The following is a 24,603-nucleotide window of genomic DNA, read 5'->3' on the forward strand; positions in this document are numbered from 1 at the left end:
AGAACGAGTAAACAGACTAAACAGTTCTAAAAAATGTGGATTTTCAAGCAAAACGAAGCATGTTATCCTCATAAATTCATAGAGTGGTGTACTCTTTGACGGCTGAACGGAGTGATACGAATAACTTTATTCGAATGACAAAATGCTCAAGAGTTATATGATTGTTAATAATTGACCCGACAACTTGTTTTAATAGCCTAAAAATTACTTTGAAAACAGTCTTATGAAATAACACAAAATTGTGTATAAGTGGATGCCAGCTTGGCAATCCATTTAGGTCCATTTATTAATGCAATCGTATCCAAGAGCATGGAATGGTCATGAAAACTCTCGTGTATTATTCTCCCGAGAACAAAATAGAATTATTTATTAAACTCCATCAGTTGCAGCTTTTGCACTGATGGAGTTTGATAAATGGAGTTTGAAAAAAGAACCGTTGAGTTTGCACCACGTAAATACAAAACAATATACGAGGGTCGTTCAAAAAATAAGTTTCAGTGCCTCAGAAATCTCTCTATAAATAAAGGCGCTAAAAAAATTCGTGTCCAAAAGCGCGGTGTAAATAAACATAGAGAATGCAGTGAGCAGTGATTGCTGCGATGACAAAATGTGCACGAGAACGGTGCGATCGTAAACACTGAGAGAAGCTTTCCCTCAACTCTATAGAGCAAGTTTATCAGCACGTAAAAATGGATTATCTAAAGCGTTACATAGCCGTTTTTCGATATTTCATTTTTTCGATTATTTTATGAGATTCTAAACAGCGATTTTTCATAAAAAATGACTCATTTTTAACAAAAATGGCCGTCGTTTTGGCAATTTTTCGAATTTTCAAAAACCCCTATGTAACGCTTTAGGTATTGTCCTAAAGTTTCAAAATATTTATTGGAATTTGTTCTGAGACACCCCGTTGCTTCAGAACCGATACCATCAGCAAGGTTCCGATTTCAAATCATCAAACTGTCAACAGCGTAATAATCATAATTCGTGCAATCAAAAAATCGAGCACTTCATTTTATTCCCAACATCTGAAAAAAATCTTAACTTAAGGGTACCTCTAAAATTTGAGAGTCTGCTCACAATAATATACTTCATTTTCATAATGTTGTTATTTTAGTATTCCTTTGTCAAGGTTTACTACTGTCTACTTATTGATGAAAAACCAATGATTTTGGGAAGAATTGACGTGTTTTTTCCCGCTCCATTGAAGCTACCAATTTAGGTTGGTTGGTGGTGATAATATTGCTGCTGTTGTTGCAAAACCGGATGTGACTGAGAAAGATGTGAATAATGAGTCTGTTCGAAGGATGCTACCATTGCAAAACCCGCAGTGGTGGCTACCATGTCTGACACATGGGTTGAATCACTTTGATTAGTACGGTCATGATCGGCCATCGTTGCCATTGGTTATAACACTTGATGAAAAAAAATCGCTACTCCCCCACGAAGCTATCGATGATACCATCCTGGGGCAAGAAAACCAGTGAGGGAACTTGTTCTCCAGCATAGATAGGTCTCTTTCAAATCCGTTTTCCGTATTTTACGGAAACCGGGCGTTTTCGTATCATCCGACAGTTTATGCAGTTTGATTGTTCTCTGCATCGTCATGTTCCGTAAGAGATGAGAAAATTTAACCTGCAGCCATTTGATCAATAAGCTAATCTGCGAAAAATCCGAATTTACCTCAATCAGCTTCTTGGCGACAACCAGCAGTGGCGACGAGAAGCGACTAGTTTTGGCAGCACAAAACCTGCCGTGTAAACTGCTTGAAAGATCCCAGTAAGATTTACCCTTCTGATTCTGCATTGAGAGTGCCAGGAATAGCCGGAATGAATCATATCAGCTGACCGAACTTGACTACTCTTAACCCACAGTGGCATTCCGAGCACCATATGGTTGAAATGCTCACTTCAAGAAGGTCGGCTGATAATCGAATCTAAACAAGGATTTGTCTGTCTCTATTCATCCGTCCTTTAGGCACCGGCTGGGTAAGTCAGAACTTGAAAGCTATATTAAGTGCCTCCTCTGGTGTTTTCGCTGGCTTGAGCGAACTCAACTGTAGTTGCTCTTAAGTTCATCAGCATATCCTGGCTGGGAATTTGGCCACCTAAAAATAGCCGAATAATATAACATTACCGCCGATTCATTGGCTCCAGCGGACGAACAAAACACAGCGCTATTTAACGTACTTTCATTTAATCTTTGGTCCACTTTAGCATTTGTTTTTCTGTTTCTTATTTAATTTAGCAGCCTTTCCTGGGCCGCTTCCGTTTGTCGTGGCTGATATCATAACAGTTGTCAGCGTCACATATTTCTTCTCAAAATAATTAATGTAATGCTGCCATCCGCACGGTGAAATTTGAAACGGTGACAGATATATATTTTTTTCGCGGATGCCAGGAATGACAATCGTTAAACTTACCAACACCGTATAGTAAAATGTATCAATCGTTGGTAGGGATGTGTATTGCATCTGACATTCATTTTTCATAACGTTAGCAATATGTACAGACAATATGTACATTCTATTAATGTTTGCATTACCAAATATTTGGTAACTTCTTTTACCAAGGATTTTTCTGGGTGTGTGAAAATTGGTGTATCAACTTGATAACCTATCTACGGCCAGATTGAAAGTCTACTGTACTCTAGTGTATTGTTTGTGAACTTTTTAAAAATACGACCAAAAATGATTGGAACGTTTATTTCCATTTTTTCAAGTTTCACTAATGTTCCCTTACTACCAGTACTTCGCATGGAAATCTTCAAACGCTTCTGCTTTATACTGAACAGAACTCCAAATGTCTTAGGCAACTTAGGCAAATCATTGAAAAATATCTTGAAATGCTTAATTCACTGATGATATAACTAAAAAATTATTATCATAATTGCTTCTTTAGAGTAATCGGTTTCACTATCATTTCATATAAGAACTACATTTGAATTATAACCTAATCGGCAAAAATCTGACAACACTACTCATTATCGTTTGTGTTTGACGTTTCCTTAGCGTGAGCACGTAGAATTTACCCGTTCATCAATATTTAAATTCCTCCCGTGTTTTATCAGTTCTCATCATCGTCAACAATTTACTGTGATTGTTTGGTAAGTGTTTCACAGTTGACTATAACATATAATCAAGTGTAATGTAATTTTCATTCAAAAAATTACAAAATAAATTCCGAAATTTGAATTCAATCTGTCCGAAATTTGATTTTTTTATAAATAGTGGCCGAAGTTTGATTCTTATTCGCTTTATTTGAAAAGCATTTTATTCGATGATTTTTTTATGTTTTCAATCAAATAGGTATCAAATATAATCAAATAAAGCTTAAAAGCATATTGAACAAATTTATTAAAAATATCACCCAAATAATACCTGTGCATAAAGTTTAGATCTATTTTCTGCATCATATGCCTTAAGCGTCCGAAATATGTTCCAGAACGGTATCTGTCACTGTTTCAAATTTCACCGAGCAGCATTGCATGAATTTTATTTTGAGAAGAAATCTGTGACGCTGACAAATGGTGTGATATCAGCCACGACAAATGGAGGCGGCCCAGGAAAGGCTGCTAAGTTAAATAAGAAAAAGAAAAACAAGATTCACAATGTCAACAATGCTAATGTGGACCAAGGATCAATTGAAAGTACGATAAATAGCGCTGTGTTTTGTTCGTCCGCTGGAACCAATGAATGGACGGTAATGTAATATTATCCGGCTATTTGTTGGTGGCCAAATTCCCAGCCAGGATATGAACTGAGAGCAACTAAAGTTGAGTTCGCTCAAGCCATCGAAAACACCAGAGGAGGCGCTCAATAAAGCTTTCAAGTTTTGACTTACACAGTCGGTGCCTAAGGCACGGATGAATAGAACCGATAGAGGCAGACAAATCCATGTTTAGATTCGATTATCAGCCGACCTTCTTGAAGTGAGCACTTGAACCATATGGTACCATATGAACCATATATACTATATCCTATACTATATACTATATCCCTTGAGGTGATTTTATACTTTTGGCTGTACCTTTCCAACGAAATCAGATATCGAAAAATCCAAGGACCTAGGACAACATTCCTAAAAGAATGAGCTTTTCAGAAATGCAAAAAAAAACAAAAAATTTGATTTTTTCGATTTTCCAGACCGGGGTCCCCCTTTTCACACATTGCGGACCGCTCACGAGTTTTCTCGTGTTTCGCGTTATGTCTGTTACCGATGGATCACGAAATAACACATGTTTTCTACACTTAAAGGTTTAATCCTTGGTTTGCTATCGAACAAGGCCTACCGATGTCTCGCCTTCGTCTCATCCACATCGAAGGCAATGATCTCATTCGTGCAATCCGAACAAATGAAGCGTTCAAGTTTGCCCCAAAACGTGCGGTCCTTAATGTGTCAAGTACGCTACACATACACATTACATTACCGTCCCGTCAACTATTTTTTTGGACTTATTTTGCCGACGTCAAAGTTGCCGGTGATGTTGTATTTGAATGCAACCATACTATTTCCATGGGATAATATTTGACAGTTCATTCCTTTACATTGACTTCATGGTGACGGGATGTCACACATAGTAGTGCACTTTATACATTCGTCTACGAAAGAAATACAAATGATTTTAAAGTTCACCTCTTTGAACTTTAGACAAGAATTCATTACAGTAGCGGATAGTGCACGGTGATCTGGCCGATTACCTACGTGCCAATCACCGAGGAGAGTGGCAGATGTTTCCTGTGGGGGCTCATTATAGAAACAATGTTAAAAAAGGGACTCTAAATTTTCATATAACAAATACATTCGTGTCAACGGCAACCAATTAGGGGAACTTTGGGTAAAACGCACCGGGTCGGTAAAACGCACCACCATGAAAATTCATGTTATCATGTTATCAGAGCTATCAATTGAGTTTGAATAAAAAAATTTCGAAAATTCATTTTTATATCAAAATGCAATTTTATAATCCATCTCAGATAGGGGCACATCGCTACAGTATGGAGATTTATAACGAGTTAGTCAGTTCCAGTGTTACTCAGATAATTTCTGCATTTTCACATATCTTTTCTTGTAAATATTATGTAATAAGAACCAGAACGAACAAAATTATTTCAATGTTTCTGACTACTAAAACTCATCCATTATTGAGAATAATGCACACCTTAGACTCAAAACAAAAACTCATAAATACAAAGGCCAAAAGTCTGACAACACATTTGTGAACTGCGGCACGTAGCAATATATTTATGAACGGCGGCACATGAACAAAGGATATTAACACGTTCACCTAAGATTTAATTTTCAACAGAGTTGATCAAACAAATATGTTTCGGCCGGACATGCATAGTGCTATTTCACAACACAACTGAGCGTTAAAAATCGCCCTATGATATGAAATTGCACAACGTGGAAACGTGAGGTACAACCATAACATAACGTAAAACCATAATAGGAACATAGCAGATCTGCTTTTCAGCTTTGCAGCGATTTCGTACAACTATAATAGGAACAAGGTAGCTTTCGTTATTGCGATAATTGGCAAGTAGATGTAAAATTGTACCAATTATGGTAATACAAAAATACATGTTTATTTCGAGAAATTGGATAAATTGGTCGAACTACAACACCGAGAAGGTTTTAATGTATGCGTCTACACTGTGTTTGCATCAAAACAACCACTTCACAGCATAAACATCTCATTATTTTGATCGCATATTCCTTTGCAAAATGCTAAGAAGCAAGCATCAATGGGACACACTATTTTCAAACTAATTTTTTTAACAAAAGAACAATGTTTCACATGGAATCAAGTACCAAAATCGACAAAGAAGAGATTTCTGATGTTTTTTAATAATATTAGACCCTTTAAAAATCAGTTGTGTTTCCTAAACTAATAAAAAACTCACTCGTATTACCATAAAAAGAACTATTGCGATGATAGGTACTTCTACCCTGGTTGTTTTTATATTGCAGTAGTCGAAAAAAATAAAAGTAGTCTACAAAAATTTGAACGTCATGCGCGTTGTACAGATATAAAAAATTAGAATTCAAAATTTTTGTAAGAGCCGGTCTAGAAATCGTTCGTAAAGTAAAATTTCTCGATTTCTCTGGATGGGGATATTCAAAGTCAATCCAAAACAAGGCTGGCGGATGGACATGTGTCTTGGTGGACCATTTGGCTGCAAGGGCCTTGTCGGGACCGTATCGGCTCTGTGGCGGACAAGACTGAGTATTGGCTTGTCTTTTGACATTGCAATTTTTCGAACTTATATCTGTAAATAAAATCAGTTCGTTTTTTTGCTAAACTGATTTCAATGCTGAGAAAACAATAAATATCTTTTAGTTAACTCGTCTTGTTCAAACCTCTGTAGGGCAAGGAGGTAGGACCATTATCATCATCATCTTTATCTTCATTTGTTCCTCGAACCGTGTACTGACACACGTTTTGAAATTGCTGTAATTTTATCCCATGTTCGAAGTTTTACATTGTGTGCCCCTGTTGATAATTGAAGAGTGATAAACAACGTAGTTTTTGTACCGAAAATTTTACCATAATTTATCAGTTAAAAAGTGTTAAATGTTCGACCTCCGGTAAAGCCGTGTACCTTAAGCATTTGCAGGAGTTTTTTCTATTGTTTGCTTCACTCGAACGAAGAGTGGAGATTTTAGACAAGACAAAGAATCAGTGGCATGATCTGTGTCAGCCACAAATGATTTATTCGAGCCATATATTGCGAAAAAATTATCGGAATACGAATGAAAGATAAAGTTTTTCGTGACACCGCTGTATTTACTTTTGTATATAAATTGTATACTTCTCTGTAGATGGCAAAAAAAAGAGAAAGTCGAATTATGCCTACTTTAAGTTGATAATATTAAGTATGCACCTTAATTTTCAAGTTGCTTTTTTTAATCTAGAATTATCTGCAATTCCAAAACATCCCCCGATGGACTGAATCGTTTCGCAGGGTAGAATTTTCAAGTCCCCCCTTCTTCGAAATATAATTAATCGTTTGAAAGTAGCGATTCTCATGTGCCAAGGATCCCTGACTGCTACTTGAGATTAAACAGGACTCCCTTCACTGTTGTATTTGAAGTACCATTCATCATCCAGCGCACAAAAGCTCAACAATCTCTCTCTCCATACTGGCATGGGAAGCACCGGGAGAAGCCGGGGTTGTTTAGGGAGTCCTGGTATTGTGTGTGGGTGCTTGTGTGTGTGGGTTACTTCACTACCGGCTTACTACATCACCACATATAAACGCCATTCATTTGCTACGATGTATTGGTGCTCACTCCCTCTCACAGTGACTACGTGACTACGTGCATTCGATTAGGTTTGGCTGTTCGCGGACTCCCCATTTTTCATTGAGGTGAACATTTTGCACGTTGTTTTGTTGTTGGCAATCCTTCGACCACATGGTCGGAAAAACTGTGCACGGGAGGGTGTGCGAAAAGCGGTCCCACACGATGGAGAGAGCGCAGATTGCTGTATCTCAGCGGAGAATCTGAGAGCCACTCTGTGTATTTTTGGGGTAAATTATGTGCGTGGTGGAAAGGCTCACAATCGGGATGAAATGCTGGCTCCACGAAATCTCGCCTAGTATTCAGCAGCCTCTGGCTCGTCAGTATACCGTGAGCGATTGTCGTAGCTAGTTGTCTTACGGAGTGTACGGGCCAGGCTTTGAATCTATGCTCTGCTCATCGGTTTGGAGCAACATTTTTCCCCTCCCCTGTTGTTTGCAACCAGCCAGCTGGATTGTGGTCCTGTGAGGAATTCATTTTATGTTGTAATCTGATTTGGCTGTCGAACTTGGTTAGTGGGAGAGCCTGAGAGTGAGGCATGGATTCGGAATGCGTGTGGATACAGGACGAACGACGGCGGATTCGAGACGCCTGTGGGGCATGGTGAATATGTTACCCCAGGGCGCCAGGTAACTCGAAATGAATATGCGAGTGCTAGTGATGTGGTCGCGATTCCTGGAAAGTTGCCTCTAGGGCGCGATATATTGCAGTTTCCCGTTGTGTGAGAACGTGAAGGTACGGAAGTCTTTACCGGCGAATACGATTTATCGCTGGGCTATGGAATGCTGCTGTAAAATGATAAATTGATGGTTTGGGCTTGGTATTTTGTGTAGTCGAAAACCAATGGAGCTAATGGAAAATATCGATTCGGGCAGAATTCCGCCCTGTCAGCAAAAACAAAATAATGAAGATTCTCGTTAGTTATTCTTAATCCCTTTCGCCGTCGACGATAGAATAGTGTCTCTTTTTCGTTGGGATGTAGCTCTCGTGCTCTCGAACGGCGAGTCAGCATCTCAAAAACACGACCCATTGGGGGAGGCAAATGGTTCGGCCGTTCCAACAACAACAACAACAAAAACAACGTGTAAAATTGTGTTAGTGTAGAGAGATTCGCTCTCGTAATAGTAAATTTGTTCATGTGATCAGAAAATTGCATTGTGTACATACAACCAGAGGCGAGTGGTCAAAAGTTGCTTTCGTGGAATATTAATGAAATATAATATGAGCTAAATATATATATTGAGTGCTAAAAGTTAAAACAAAATTAAAATTAATTATTCATCGGAATTCTTAACCCTGACCCTTTTCTGTGGAGTTCACCGACATCCGGCCAGCGGAGCGTCGTGAGAAAATTATGCGCGGAGAGTCAACATCTTCAGCAATACAGGATTAAATCAACGAGTGTTCGGTAGGTGATTATTGGATTAACACATAAAAACCACACCAGAAGGTCAATGTCAACAGAAATGCTATTCATCATTTTTTTCCGCTAATAATCAGTGTTTCGCGTCCCACTGTCACCCGTTTCACCCTTCATCAGCCATGGCAGGCTGAAAGAATGACTGACATGTTGTTCCGTTGATAGAACGAGTAATTGATATAAACTTTTCTTCGCGCAAACACGATGGGGTGTGACGGAACGGTCCCAGGTTTTACTGCACGTATGTGTCCTTCAATGCCGAAGAGGGATTTATGTGAAACTTTTCCCCGATACTTTTACGTGTGGAGATATGATTTTGGGAAGAGTTCTTCCTAGTGGTTCTGCGTTGGGAAGGTCTTTAGTTGCTCTTCGTGGTGAAGCAGACTAAGATAAGCTCTTACTTTGAGTCGACTTACTTGCGAGTGCTGTCACGGTTCTGTTTAAAAGTATTTCCTCATTTACATTGGTGGGAAAGCATTTTGTTGGATATAAACATGGGTATTTTGCGTGGCTTATCAATTATATGTTACTCAGAAGCTTTAGTGAGGACCATACTTTTTGAAGATATACAGTAACATTCGTAATGAGTCACAACGCATAGTGGTCCAAAGCCCTCAAATCGGGGGAAATTAATAGTTCATTTGAGATGCTTTCTAGTGTCTTCAGCAAAGCTGAATCAGCTCATGCAACAACAAACATTAGAGCTCAGAACCACAAAAGTGATAATGTTTGTTTATTTTACACACTTAAAAGCAAGACTCGGCCGTGATCATTCATTTTATTTCTATTTAGATTCATTTCAACTATTAAATGTCATCAGTTTTGGTAAGTAAGTTAGAGTTTTGTATATTTACGATGGTTTCAATACGCAATTTGACCAATGTCATAGATAATCTTCGAAAATTTTAAGTTTGATAAAGCATACATTTTATGAATACTGTGGATAATGGCGGTGAAATCGATATCATATTAAGTTGGCTAATATCATTGATTACGAAGGGGCCGATACGAGAAGGATTTGTAGTATTTTTAACTCAACACATGCTACTCATCGTTTACCTAGTTGAAAACAAATAAAAAAGTTGTACTTATACCAAGATATTCTTCATAATATACATACCACATTGTAAAATGATGATTTTCTAACCTTTTCAGCATGGAAAGATAACTTGAATCCGTAAAATTTGAAGGTAAATTCGAATTTTTCTAACAAAGGGCCTGGCCGGGTAAGGGAGTAAAAAGTGAATTGGAAACCACGAATACAATAAAATAATCGATTCAAAAAAAATAAAAATAAATGCAGACGATGAAGAAAATTATTTTTGTTTCTCGCAATGCTCTTAAAAATTCAGGAAAAATTACGCCACATGTAGTAACAAAGACACATACGAACGCATTTAAATAAAAATTAGAGCAGAAGTGGGTCTCAAAGTTATATATTTTTTTTTGAAAATTACGAAATGCCTGAAAATATATAAAATTATTTTCTACTGCGTATTTAATTTTTTTTATTACTAGATTTTTTGATGAAAAAAAAGTTTGAAGATATTTATCGATACACCTTAGTAAGATGCACTTTCAGTATTTTTTCATATTTTTGTCTCAAAGCTATTGATTATTGCGTGAAAAAAAAGAAATGGTTCTTTTTTCACCATAGATCATATGGTGTACCATAAGAGAACTCAAATATATGGAACTAATGCCAAAATGTTTTATTTAGTACCCTATTTTCAATACAGTTGGTACAATATGTTCCATACAGTTGGTGATTTGGTTTGGGGGATTGTTTACTCCCTTACACAGCCAGACTCTTTGGAAATATAAAAAAAAAATTTTGTGCCGCGCAACACTTAAAAAAATCTGAAAAAAAACACACATATCTAGAAAAGCCGTAGGAACACATTTAAATATGAATTAGAGTAGTACTAAATCTCTAAATCCCGAAAAAAATTTTTTTTCAAGATTTCAATACTTTTTTTATACTAAAATTTTTGATGAAATTTTTTTTTTATCATTTTTCTTGATACACTGTAGTAAGAGGCACACTCAGTATTTTTTTTCAATTTTTTTTATCTCGAAGCTTTTGAGGATGGCGTGAAATAAACGAAAAAGTACGTTTTTCACTATTGATCCCATGTTAAACCACATAGGGGTTCAAATATACCGCCAAAATTTCTTATTTATTATCTTATACAATATTTGCCATACAGCTGGTGATTTGGTTTCGGCCACTTTTTACTCCCTTACCCGGCCAGGCCCTTTCAACGAATTTTATACCAATAAAACATAACACCATTTTACTCGCTGCGCCATCTGGTTGAAAATCTAACGTAAAATCGTCAAGAACGTAATGACAATGGTTTAGTTCATAATATCACCGCTAGGACACACAGTGTAAAAATCGTAACGGAAAAAATCAACAACTTCTCAGCAATGTTTTTTGAAGACATTGTGTCTTTTCCAAAGTTGATCCTATGATCCCTTTTTTGATTATTCTTTACCACATGATGTAAAGAATAATCAAATCGAGGTAAAATTGCTAATTCCTCAGGAATATTTTTTTGAAAATCCCTATCCAAAACGGGAAGGCCAAAGCTTAGTTCATAATATCACCCTTTCCAAGGGAGATGTTCGTAGGGATACCATCTTTCCTGATTTAGCAGGACATGTCCTGATTTTGAGATGATTTTGGGGCGTCCTGATTTTTTTTTCATATTCCAGTGTTCGTCCTGATTTTTATGAGAAATTCAATTTCGTTGACGAATCACAATCAGGGTCTTACAATTTCATTTCAATTGACACATCCTCACTCACTGATAAGCCTATACTCTTTCAATTTGCTGCAAACTCATGCAGGCTACAAAATAATGCTACTCTCTGTCCACGCTCAATAAAAAGAATATCACTTCACCACTGAACAGTCTTGTTTCATTTCTCTTTCATTTGTTTTATTCTTCGCATTGAAGCGAATTTATCAAATCGTCAAATGAAAATGAAAGACTCGCATATCGAATGAAAGTGTCTTATATCCGAATGAAAGTTTCGTCTGAGTTCGAGTCGTATTCACTGACAGTTATAAAAATAACGATGTGGAAGGATGTGCAGTATGCCAACAGGCATAATCAGCTGGAGTTGTAAGACTAATATGTCCTCATATGCCTCTTTTATTTCCACTTCTTTTGGATAGACAGTCCGGGAAAATCTCGTTTGGAGAAAAGAAATCGAATGAAACATTCAATTGAAAGCAACGGTCGTCCTTTTACATGTGACACTGAAACTTAAATAATGATAATGCATTGCAGCAGTTTCATTCTTCATGTGAATGTGTTTGCGTTAAGAACAAAATGGAAGAATCAATGTTTCAATGAATCAATATTTCAATGAATCAATGTTTCAGTGTGAGAATACTCATAAGGGGCTGTCCACATACCACGTGGACAACTTTAGGGGGGGTAGGGGTTACGAAAATGTCCACGCTTGTCCACGGTGAGGTCCACGTGGAAACGTTAAGTATTTTTTAAAGAACATTCAAGTTAGAAGTCAAAATTGAATGAGATCTGTTTTGTATTTACACGATTTTTTGAACTTCACGCCCGCCCTAAGTACTCAGTATTCATCAATAAAAATACTGAACTGCCTGAGAGTGCTGCTCGGTCAAACGTCCATATTTTTTCATATGACTGAACCTGTTTCCTGAAATGTATATCCTGAAGGTAACGCACATGAACTAGGATCCAGTTTATTCCAATCGGTAATAAAGGGCCATTAAATCCGCCAGGATAAAGACACCCAATAACACAAAGAATGTTGGATTTTTTGTAGTATTAAAAATCACGACTTAAGTGCGGGTTGAATTCAGCTTTTGCTCTTGATGACAAAACTGTTTGGTTTGTTTTCGAGAACTCCCAAGGATTTCTGAACATTGAAACGAAAAACAAATTCTTCCATGAGTGTACGGGCCGTATCTCTGGAGATCTTTTTCTTGCAATGATGTTGTTCTTCACTGATGTCTGGTAATTTTTGTAATAGGTTTTTTTGAGTTGTCTGGAAAGTTCATGCTGCTACTGCTGATTATTAAAAAGAAAAGATTAATCTTTCATGCACATGAATTAGTAGATTCACTACAGATGTCGAAAATCACCGAAATCACAGAAACGAAACATCACGAAAAACATGCATGAAACATGCAAACATGCAACAATGCATGGACTACATATTAACCCATATTACGGAACCCGATCGGATTTGACAAATCGCAATCCGAACGAAATAAACTTTTGCATTCTGCATTTCAAGGTTGCAATATTTGTACAATCCGATAGGATTTAACTCGATCCGATTAAGGGGGATAGAGACACGAATTTCGGACGTTTGTTCGAGCTCCGAAAAAGTAAAACAAAGAATGTTTTTACCATCCATTATATCACTATTTGTTATATCAATAAAACAAAAATTGAACGGAAAAATATATATCCATAATTAGAAGCTGATCGAGTGAGGGGGTTCAAAAAAAAGTTGTGCCATGGCGTACAAGATTCCATTTCTGGTTCTCTGGAACAAACAAATCGAACAGATTCTGAATCAGTAAAGATGCCACTATCGTATGAACCTCGGACAAGTCAAAAACGCGTTTTTTGATAAAATGGCGGAAATTTGAACAGATTCTGAATCAGTAAAGATGCCACTATCGTATGAACCTCGGACAAGTCAAAAATATGTTTTTGGATAAAATGGCGGAAATTTGAAGGAAAAAAATGCTGTTAAAAACTTTTTTTTTAAGTTTCTTGATTTTTTTAAAATAGTAAAGTTACGAAATTATGATTTTTTATAGGTTCATGCGATAGAAAGATACATACAGATTGTATTCATATAAACATAGATCGGATAAGTAGAACTTGAGATATCGTGTAAACCAGTTTGAAAAACATATTTCGAGAAAAACGCGTTTGAAGTTAATTGTTATGGCCGTACTAGATAAGATATCGCCTCACTAAAATGGCTATAACTTGGTAAGCAATGAGATTTCCAAAAAGTCTCTTCTATGGTATATTCTTAAATGTCTGAATTAGAGAAATATGAAGAAAAAATTTTTTTTTCAAATTTTTAGACTAGAATACCCTCTTAAACAACGCAACATTGTGCTAATTTCAAATCCGACCGGATTCAGGAATAAGGGTTTGTTTTACCGAAAACACTTGAAGGGACTTATCACGATCTGCGATTCGTTTCATAAACGTGACGGAAATACATATTTGTAGCGAATTGTAAAGGGCATATCATTTACAAGAATATTGAGTTAAAAAAAATCTTAGCAAGTGAATGGAACCCCGAAGCAGGTTTTCGCTTGAAGAAAGTTATGGCTGGGTCTGGTAGGACTGGAAGAAAATCTGTATCATGAGCTTCTACCAAGCAACTAGTTTCGATGAATTCCAACAAGTACTGCTAGCAGCTGAACGTATGAAAATCAACGATCCAGAACGCTTCTAGGGCACTTCTAAAACTCCACCCGCCTTACACACCAGATATTGCATCTTCAGATTATTAACTGTTGAGATTCTTGTAAGAACTTCAACTTACTGTATAGCATAAGTTCTGAGAGGATGGAATTCTCAAGTTGCATGAAGGATGCTGAAATATTCAGGAAAAAACGGTGCATCTATGATCGAAAAGATGTATGCCTACAAAAATATGCTTTTGGTTTTTTCCTTAGAATCGGCAAGAATTTTTCAGGACAATATTCAGCATGATTTAACAATTAAGGGTTGTAGGTCAACGGAATCATCGATCACGATGATACTGCAGATGTTTTGTTTTGACTAGGTTCATTATAGCCATCAGGTACTACCGAACCTGTGAAAGCGAAAGTCATTGATGTTTAGACGAGAAAATTCTGTTTTCAAACAAAGTGGTTGAATTCATTGTCTGATTTTTTGAAAACTCAAACAGCCAGCCAGCTTTAATAAAAATACTCGAGAATAAGCTCACAAAGGGTATTTTAAAATGGATATGGAGATAACGTGAATGGAATTCGGAAGAAAATAATGAGTTCCCGGACAATGTTAAAAACATCGAAGATTTCAAGACAAATCGTTACCATTGGTAAGGCTATAATTTTTATCAATAAACATATGGAATAGAAAATAGAAACAAAAAAAAGAAACAAACTTGAAATGAAATTTAAGCGAAAAAATAGAATTTCTTGATTTTTTCCTCAAAACCGGAGGAATGTCCACGTGGACAACAGGTGGAGGGGTATAAGAAATGTCCACGCTTGTCCACGGAGGGGGAGGGGGGTGTCTAAAATCATGCTTTTTTTGTCCACGTGGTATGTGGACAGCCCCTAATCGGAAATGATTCTGGCTGAAGAGTAAGGAATCAGAAGAAATCATTTTTGACTGCCTGTTTCGAAATAATGGATGGATGGATTTTCGAGATGTTTGCATCAATCGATTTAGGCATTTCCTAATAATTTGAAACAATGAAGAATATTATATAAGGTACACCGAGGCAAAACAAGAAAACAATGAAGCGAATAAAGTAGGTATGTTTTTTAGGTTTTTTTTGTGCCGTGGAGGGTGGTGAATTTTAAATTAGGATTGGTTTCATCATTGCAATTAAATTTGATTCTCGGCAAAGTTGTAAGTTTAAAATTTTTGCATTTTTTCAATACATTTGTAATATTTAAATACTTTCGGTTTATCAGAAAAAAAAATCTGGACTAAGCTGAGACAATTCATGAATTGAAAATCTTTTAACGGGAAAGCAAGCAAATTCAAAAATTGTTTTAATAAAGTAAATACCTTTGAATATTTCTAGTTTAAATAAGGTTTTTACTCTGCTAATTCCTACTGAACAGTATATATATATATATATATATATATATATATATATATATATATATATATATATATATATATATATATATATATATATATATACATATATATATATACGTTACGACGGGATCCCGCCCCCGCAGCATAGCAGCATAATCAGGAAACGCAACCCGAAACCAACGAGACGCGCATGCAGCATAATTGAAGATGAACCGCACGCGCGAAAGGTGCAATCCGAAACCCGTGAGCCACCACACACGGATGCTGACGCTGTAGTTCGTCCCAATAAAATAGGTTACGCTGGATTGCCTGAATTAGTCCCTAATTGAATTCCAAAGTATTAACACATAAGAAGACGTGTATTAAATGAGAGAATAAAGTTTTTTTTTATCCATCTCGATACCACGATCCTATCTGGCGCAGTCAAGCGAAAGTGTGTGGTAATTAAGTGATAATAGTGATCGCGAAAACCGAACTAGCTACGTTCCAACAGTGCAACAACTCATCCACCGGGAAACCGCTGCAGGACGAATACCAAGCAGTTTGTGTGTTTGAGGAGCGAAATCGGATCCACACACAGAACCCTCCCAAAGAACCCGCACGAAAGGAACAATTTGAGGACTCCAGGAGATGAGAATACACATTTTTCTGTAAGTAACCCAGTTTTTACTTTTAACACAAAAGCAATCAGACACATTGAGTGAATGGATTGCAACGACATATAAACGATACTAATTCAGAGGTACTAGCCCCTACCCGAGGTAAGCGAATACCTGGAATATCACAAGTGAATAAACAAATACTAACATAAAAAAAAAATCACAAACGATAAACCCACAAGAAACGCAGAATAAACTAGCGAATAAAAAGTGAAAGTGAAACCACAATGCACAAATATGGATAGAAATTCGGCTTCACCGGAGCCTTTGATTCCGGATTTTGATGAGTCTGTGCCAATAGTTGCACAGCAAAGTACAATTGCGGACGAATTAATACAACACATTCAACACTTAACAGAAAATCAAAACAAATTAATTGAAACTATTGCAAAACTGAAACAAAAAGCAGAGGATCCTTTTCTCCAATATAGGACTCTTGACCCCATTTGTAATTTACACGAATTCAAAGGAACTAGAAGAAGTGAAACTCAAGCGTGGATCGACGATGTCGAGAATACGTTAGAGCTATTTAAAAATCAGAAAGGCTCAATGGTGTATTTTCAATACATTAGGGCCATAAAAAGCAAAAAAACAGAATTACAGAACGGGCGAAGACACGCTTATTGCGGCCGGCAACCCGAATACATGGGAGGAAATCAAAGAAGTCCTCTTAAATGCACACGGAGATCGACGAGATCTCCCAACACAAATTCAATCTCTATTTTATGCCAAACAGGGCAACAAAAATGTTACAGATTACTATAACAAAATAAAAGCAATAGACTCCAGCATTAAAACGAGTCTCGCGCTAATGGACGAATATAAAGGGTCAATTACAGCCCTAAATAAATTAGTAAGCCTCATGACGCTAACACGGTTTGTAGATGGCCTGGGGGAAAATCTTTCAATGAATGTGAGAAGTCACAAGCCAGATACGCTTGATGAAGCGTTATCGATCACGCTGCAATACACAAACGTGGTATTTAGACAAAAACTAGAGAAAAGAAGCAACACCAGTAGTAACAGTAATGGTAATCTCCTCAAAGGAACAACAATGTATACCCTCCATCAGGAAACCATAAGCAGAACTCGGGGAAATTTAGAAATAATAATTATAACAACGAAGACGTATCAATGAGGACACATACCTCAAAGATGCAAATGAATAACCACGAAGGGCAAGAGCCAGAGCCCAAAACGGAGCAGATCAAAACCGAAGAGGCGAACGTTTCACAACTAGACTCAGGTGATGATGATTTCTTCGATGACGAACTAAATTTTCATCAGGAACACGCGCCAAACGTACTAACGTAAATAACAACTTCATACCTTATTTCACAATAAATACGACTAAGGGTGAAATGAAATTTTTGGTGGACACAGGGGCCAACAAAAATTATATTTCACAAGACTATGTCAACATCGAAAACGCCAAACCGGAAAGCGGAATTCGAGTAACAAACATGAATGGAACCCATGAAATTTCTAAATCAGTATCTTTCGATCCATACGATATCAAGAAAAAAGTGAAATTTTATGTTTTCAAGTTTCACGAATACTTTGACGGCCTAGTTGGGTACGAGACTTTGAGAGATCTAAGGGCTCAGCTCGACATTGGCAAAAATCAGTTGAGAATCGGAAGGAAAACATTAAACCTGAAGAAGAAGTTCCCGACTAGCAATAACATACATCTGAATGAACAAGAGTTTCAGTTCATAAAAATTGCGACGGAAAAGGATGGCGATTTCATTATATCGGACGAAAAGAGTTTGGGTGAATTTTCAATACTCCCTGGGGTGTACCACAGCTCCAACAGGGAAGCCTTTGTAGCCATTCGTAATTACAGAAAATCTCGAATTGAAATTAACCTTTCGGAATTAAACATTAACAATGAAGAATTCGTTATTTCGAAACTCCCAAGTAAGAATTTCGAAAAATCCCAGTTCAAAATCACAGATGACTCTTTAAACGATAGAGAAAAAATCGAACTCGATAAAATTTTGAGGAAAAATTCGGAAATAATTTATTCGGAAAATCAAGCGCTATCGTTCACGCACCAAATTAAACACAAAATAAGAACAGTCGATGATATCCCGGTGCATACCAAGTCGTACCGATATCCTCAAATTTATGAGGAAGAAGTGCAAAAGCAGATTCAAACACTGCTGAAAGATGGTATAATTCAGGAATCAATCTCACCCTATACGTCCCCGATTTGGATAGTGCCGAAGAAGGTCGACGCCACGCGAAGAAAAAAAATTCGATTAGTCATTGACTATCGAAAATTAAATGAAAAAACGATTTCCGATCGTTACCCAATACCAGATATCACAGAGATACTGGATAAACTTGGGAAAGCGACTTATTTTTCTACTATCGACTTGGTCTCTGGATTCCAAAATCCAATTAGACGAAAGCGATAGAGAAAAAACAGCATTCTCAGTCAATGGCGGAAAGTACGAGTTTACTAGAATGCCATTCGGCTTAAAGAACGCACCCGCAACATTTCAAAGGGTGATGGATGCTGTATTTCGCGAGTTCATCGGAAAATGTTGTTTAGTATACATGGACGACATTATCGTATTTTCAAGTTCCTTCGAAGAACATATCAAAGACATTCGGAACATATTTGGAAAACTAAAAGAGGCAAATCTAAAAATACAATTTGAAAAATGTTTTTTCTTTAGGAAAGAAACACAATTTCTTGGCCACACAGTTACGAGAGAAGGAGTTAAACCTAACTCCGATAAAATCGAAGTAATCAGAAACTGGCCAATCCCGAAGAACGAAACTGAATTGAAACAGTTTTTAGGCACAATTGGGTATTACAGAAGATTCATTAGGGACTTTGCCAAATTGGTAAAACCCGTTACAAAATTACTAAGGAAAGACACTGAGTTCGAATTTTCTAGGGAAACAATAACATGTTTCGAGAAATGTAGAGAAATCCTAACAAGGGACCCGATTTTGCAGTACCCTGATTTCTCGAAAGAGTTCATTTTAACAACAGATGCAAGCGACTACGCCATCGGAGCGGTACTCTCGCAGGGGCCCGTTGGTAAAGATAGACCGATTGCGTTTGCATCTAGGACACTGAACAAGACAGAGGAAAATTATTCAACGACCGAAAAAGAGTTTCTTGCTATGTACTGGGCGGTAAATCATTTCCGACCATATTTATATGGTAGAAAATTCAAGCTAATAACAGATCACCAACCTTTAACTTATTCTCTAACAAACACAAACAAAAGAATTCTCAGTGGTAAACTCAAACTCGAAGAATACAATTACGAACTTTTATACAAACCAGGAAGGACAAATACCGTAGCAGATGCTCTATCGAGAATAAAACCGGAAGAGATCACCCACAGTTCTATCTAAGACAAAACCCAATACCACTATTCCCTGCCAGATGCATGAAGCCGCAGCAGATCCTAACCCAAAGCCCACGGAAAAGGACGAATCACCATCCACCCCGCAACAACCATCAGAGGCAATGGTTGCGTTGTTGAAGAGTATGAAGAGTCAAACGAGGACGCTCGACACCTAGGGGGAGGCGTTACGACGGGATCCCGCCCCCGCAGCATAGCAGCATAATCAGGAAACGCAACCCGAAACCAACGAGACGCGCATGCAGCATAATTGAAGATGAACCGCACGCGCGAGAGGTGCAATCCGAAACCCGCGAGCCACCACACACGGATGCTGACGCTGTAGTTCGTCCCAATAAAATAGGTTACTCTGGATTGCCTGAATTAGTCCCTAATTGAATTCCAAAGTATTATATATGTTATATATGTTATTTTGTTACAATTAAAAAGCAGGACGCACAAAAAATGTTAAAATATTAGAGAAGGTTGCAGTATTGCTTCAACCGGACGTTGTGCCCCACCTATTTCCATTACAAAATACATATGAGACAAGAAAGATAAACTAAAACCGAATAGTTCACGAAGTAGTTCCTCCCGAACAGACGCAAGAATCGTCTACCAAAAAAAAACTCAACAATGGGTAAATTTTCCCAGAAAAACAGAAACGCCCAGACAATGGTTTATATCCTTATACCTGGGAAAAGACCAGCCAGAAAGCAGCTTTACACTTCTTAGCAAATAAATGCCTCTTATTAGATTTTTGCCTTCATCCTTCTATACACGGCCTTATTTCGGTTTGTTCCCAAATATCGACGAACGCGCCCACCTCCTCCATCGTGGCCTCTACCAGACGACGGTAGCTAAAAACACCCAAAGGACGAAACGTGTTTGTCGATAGCTGAAGGATATTTTCACAGCTCAACTCGCTGTATTCTTTGTGTCGAGGCCAACGGAGATAGATTCATCAGCTCATTCCGGCGAATGATTCGAGTGTCTCGAAAAGTTGTCGCTCTGCTCCGCTACAAAAGGTGCGCCCATAAAATGATGGATTCGGTGGGATGAGATTTATTTCTTTCGACCCGAAGAGTACAAAAGTTGTGCCTTCTTTTGTACTAATTCTGGGGAAGTAGCTGCCCGGCACTCTCGGCCGTAGTTCCGACCAGATAGCGTTCCAAATTTACCCGCTTGAAGGAGTAATCTCTCTGTTTGCCAAGATTAGCGGAGATAACGGAGACGCTTGGTATTGTGTCGTCCTCACGCCTGAAAGGTAGGTGAAATTCATTATTCTGTGCGACTGACATTCACATGGATTACGGGATGAGGTCGTGCTTGGGATCCACGGAACGCCAGAGAAAGGGGTGGAATTTTTATGATCGTTTGTTGAATTTACTTAGCAGAGTTCTATTCAGTGCGTAAGTGCGTTAAGAAAACTAGAATGTAGAATAAAGCAAAAGTTGACATTCAGCAAACACTTTGCACTTCGTTAGATAACAGCCGTTTTATGCTGCGAATGAATAAATTATTTCTTTTCTATAGATCTCAGTCTAATTCGCTTTCATGGAATGGTGGTATGCGGTGGTAATTTCCCGTCAATGTGTGTAAATGGGTGTCTATTTGCCCTCAACGGAAAATATATAGCACAGCGCGAATATGTAAGAGTGTTGAAAGATTATTTTTCTAACGAAATGAAAATTTTGCTGATTTGATGGAGGTTTGACGTGTTCGTGCAGATATGAATCACACACGGAACCGCTTCAATTCATGTCGAACCGTTGGTAGGAAGAAGGCATTGTAGTAACATTGGATCAGTGTAATTTGATTTTGTTTATTTGTGTACAAGAAATCAATACTCATTAGTCAAATATCTTCCATTCTGTTTGAATATCTTTTGTAATTTTCATGCTAACATCATTTAGTTATCAACAAATGTCTGGTCTTAACTAGCAGAATCTTAATTCAATGAAGTTTTGAGTCATTGTCATCTCATTACCATTTCTCTAACTATTTATGTAAATGTTACTTGTCAGAACGAAAATAATGCCGAATATACTCGTCATAATGACATAAAAAGAACATTCATCTATTTTTCAACGAATCAACTAGGGTAAGCGTACCAAATATGAAGCTGACTTAGTAAAAAATGTGGGTAATTCATTTCGAAAGAATACAAAAGTATACTTTCGTATTCTCATTCTCATTCGTATAAAAAAATAAAAAAGCAGTTTATTCATCTAATACAAAATATTTGTTCCTAAAAATGTATAGGAGAATGGTTGTTAAATTGTTTTTAATTTTTTAAGATTTTTTAGTTATGTTTAGTTTTTAAATTTTTTTTAATTTGAAGTTAAGATTTTGCGAAAAAAAAATGGTTTTGTTTTTTTCTATAATAATACTAGCTAACCCGGCAAACTTCGTCCCGCCCAACATTTGTTTTTTTGTGTTATCAATACCTTCAAACATTCACGTTTTCTTACTATGAGCAAGTTCATGGGTCCAATCGCAGAACTGTTCATTGATTGATCTTCTAATCGACCCCGTTGAATTTACCTTCTACTATAAAATTCCTAGTATTTCTAACAAATAATCATAATATCAGATTAAAGGGTGTGTCACATCAAATTGAATCACGGAAAAAACGCTGTAGAAATTTAATTTTTAGGAATTATATCTTCAGCTTTCACTTATAATCAGATAAGAGTGTATAGATCACGTTGGCCATGCTTCACTGTCAATTTTTCGTAAATTTGGAAAAATATCGTCGAACGAAAAAGAGCGTCGTGAATTAATCCTGCGCACTTATTTCGAGAATCCGGAGTTGTCACATCGGGACATCGGTAAGATGCTGGGAATCGTCCAATCCACGGTCAGCAGAGTACTAAAACGATACTTCGAGAACCTAACCATCGACCGGAAGGTGAAGAACGGCAAAAATAGATGCTCCGTCAATGAAAAAGATCAAAAGCGCATAGTTAAGCAGTTTAGACGTGATCCGAGAAGTTCGGTCCGGGATGTCGCCAATAAGCTGAATTTGTCAAGTTCATTCGTCCAGCGGACCAAGCAGCGGGAGGGCCTGCGTACATACAAGGTTCAGAAGGCTCCTAACCGCGACGAAAGGCAAAACATGGTGGGGAAGACGCGAGCCCGGAAGCTGTACACCGAAATGCTGACGAAGCCGCATTGCCAGGTAATGGACGACGAAACCTACGTCGTCAGCTGCCGGGCCTGTTGTTCTTCTCCACAGAGGACAAATTCAGCGTTCCGGAGGAGATTCGCAAGCAGAAACTATCCAAGTTTGCCAAAAAGTACATGGTGTGGCAAGCGATCTGCTCTTGCAGAAAGCGGAGCGCCCCCTTCGTGATGACCGGCACGGTAAAAAGGCAGGTTTACCTTAAGGAGTGCCTACAGAAGCGCTTACTACCACTATTGAAGCAGCACGAAGGCCCGACCATCTTCTGGCCGGATCTCGCTTCGTGCCACTATTCAAAGGACGTGTTGGAGTGGTACGAAGCCAACGGGGTCACCTTCGTGCCAAAGGAAATGAACCCGCCCAACGCGCCGGAGCTTCGTCCAATAAAGAAATATTGGGCGATTATGAAGCAGGCCCTCCGGAAGAACCCAAAAGTTGTCAAATCAGAGGCGGACTTCAAGAGAAAATGGATTTCTGTTCAAAAAAAACTACAACCTGACGTTGTACAGAACCTTATGGACGGGGTAAAGAGGAAGGTGTGAGCATACGGGCTTGGGCTCGAAGTATGAATAAAAAGAAAATGCCAAAAGTTGTTTAATAGTTTTTATTTTACTGTCTAAAATTTTCAAAAGGATCGGTCTACTGGGCGACTGGAGTTTTTTTCCGTGATGCAATTTGATGTGACACACCCTTTATTTTCAGACACAATTCTCGTTCATGGTTTTTCAACCACTTGCAAATAACATGTTTCTCCGTTACATTGAATAAATGTTTTATACAGAAAATATGATAGAATAAAGGCAGCCCTAAATCGGATAATTCCTTCCTCGAGTTCTGCTCTTATTAACACATTTAGCGATACTTTTTTTATTTGTATAGATAGAAGAAGATATAGGAGTGCGTTTCATCACATTAAAATCCATTTCCAGTTTCGAACAAAGGTCAATTTCGCTAGCGCAAACGTCAAATGGACTAACAGCACTTGTCACTTTGTAATTTTAGAACATATGGGAATTTAATTTTCCGAATTTTCCCTATTTTCTTCAGAGTTTTCCGAAAAGTTTTAATTGTCATGTTTGGTTGGAATATTTTTGGTTGAAATATGTGAAATATTTTTATGGGACATCTCTCCACTCCAGAGGAGGGAGGGGTGTCATACCATCATAGAAACATTTCTCATACCCAAAAACTTTCACATCCCAAATTGTGCTTGTTTAGTTCTTGAGTTATGCAGAAGTTAATGTTTGTGTGCCTCCTGTAATTTGTGTTTCATTTGTATGGCAGCCTCCCCTTAGAGAGGGGGATGGAGCGTTTAACCATCATAGAAACATTTATTGTACCCTAAAACCTCCTGTCTAACTTGGTTCCATTTGCTTGAATAGTTCTCGAGTTATGCAGAGATTTGTGTTTCATTTCTATGGCAGACAGCCCCCCCAGAAAGGTGGGAGGAGTGTTGAACCACTTTAGAAATGTTTCTTGCCCCCTAAAATCTCCAAATGCCAAATTTGGTTCAGTTTCCTTGATTAGTTCATGAATTATGCAGAAATGTATGTTTCATTTGTATGGCAGTCCCCGCGCCCTCCTCTGAGAGAGGGCGCGGGGACTGCCATACAAAAAAAATGAAAATACAAGATATTCTATTCTGCGTCCCGCATTTAGCAAAAGAAACGAAAATGTCCCGCGATATCAATATATTTCAATATCACAATTTGATCATGATGATTTTCTTAAATGGATGAACCTCAAAAAAACTTTTATTTGGCAGACTGTTCAAGAGCGCTTCTAATGCATCCAAAGATTAATACGTTGATCTGGTTTCATCGCAC

The 24,603-nt window shown here is 37.7% G+C and overlaps 1 protein-coding gene across 3 annotated transcripts in view; it reads left to right on the forward strand.

Annotated features, from left to right (window-relative positions):
* The first annotated feature begins 7,688 nt into the window (after nt 1-7,688).
* LOC129767205 (uncharacterized) overlaps nt 7,689-24,603 on the forward strand; it is an 823,328-nt gene continuing 806,413 nt past the window's right edge. For all 3 annotated transcript variants that reach the window (XM_055767859.1, XM_055767857.1, XM_055767856.1), the window contains exon 1: nt 7,689-8,712. The gene's annotated coding sequence lies outside the window, so the exon portion shown is untranslated. The remainder of the gene's footprint in view (nt 8,713-24,603) is intronic.

Source organism: Toxorhynchites rutilus, chromosome 2, assembly GCF_029784135.1.
Source record: "Toxorhynchites rutilus septentrionalis strain SRP chromosome 2, ASM2978413v1, whole genome shotgun sequence".
NCBI lineage: Eukaryota > Metazoa > Arthropoda > Insecta > Diptera > Culicidae > Toxorhynchites > Toxorhynchites rutilus.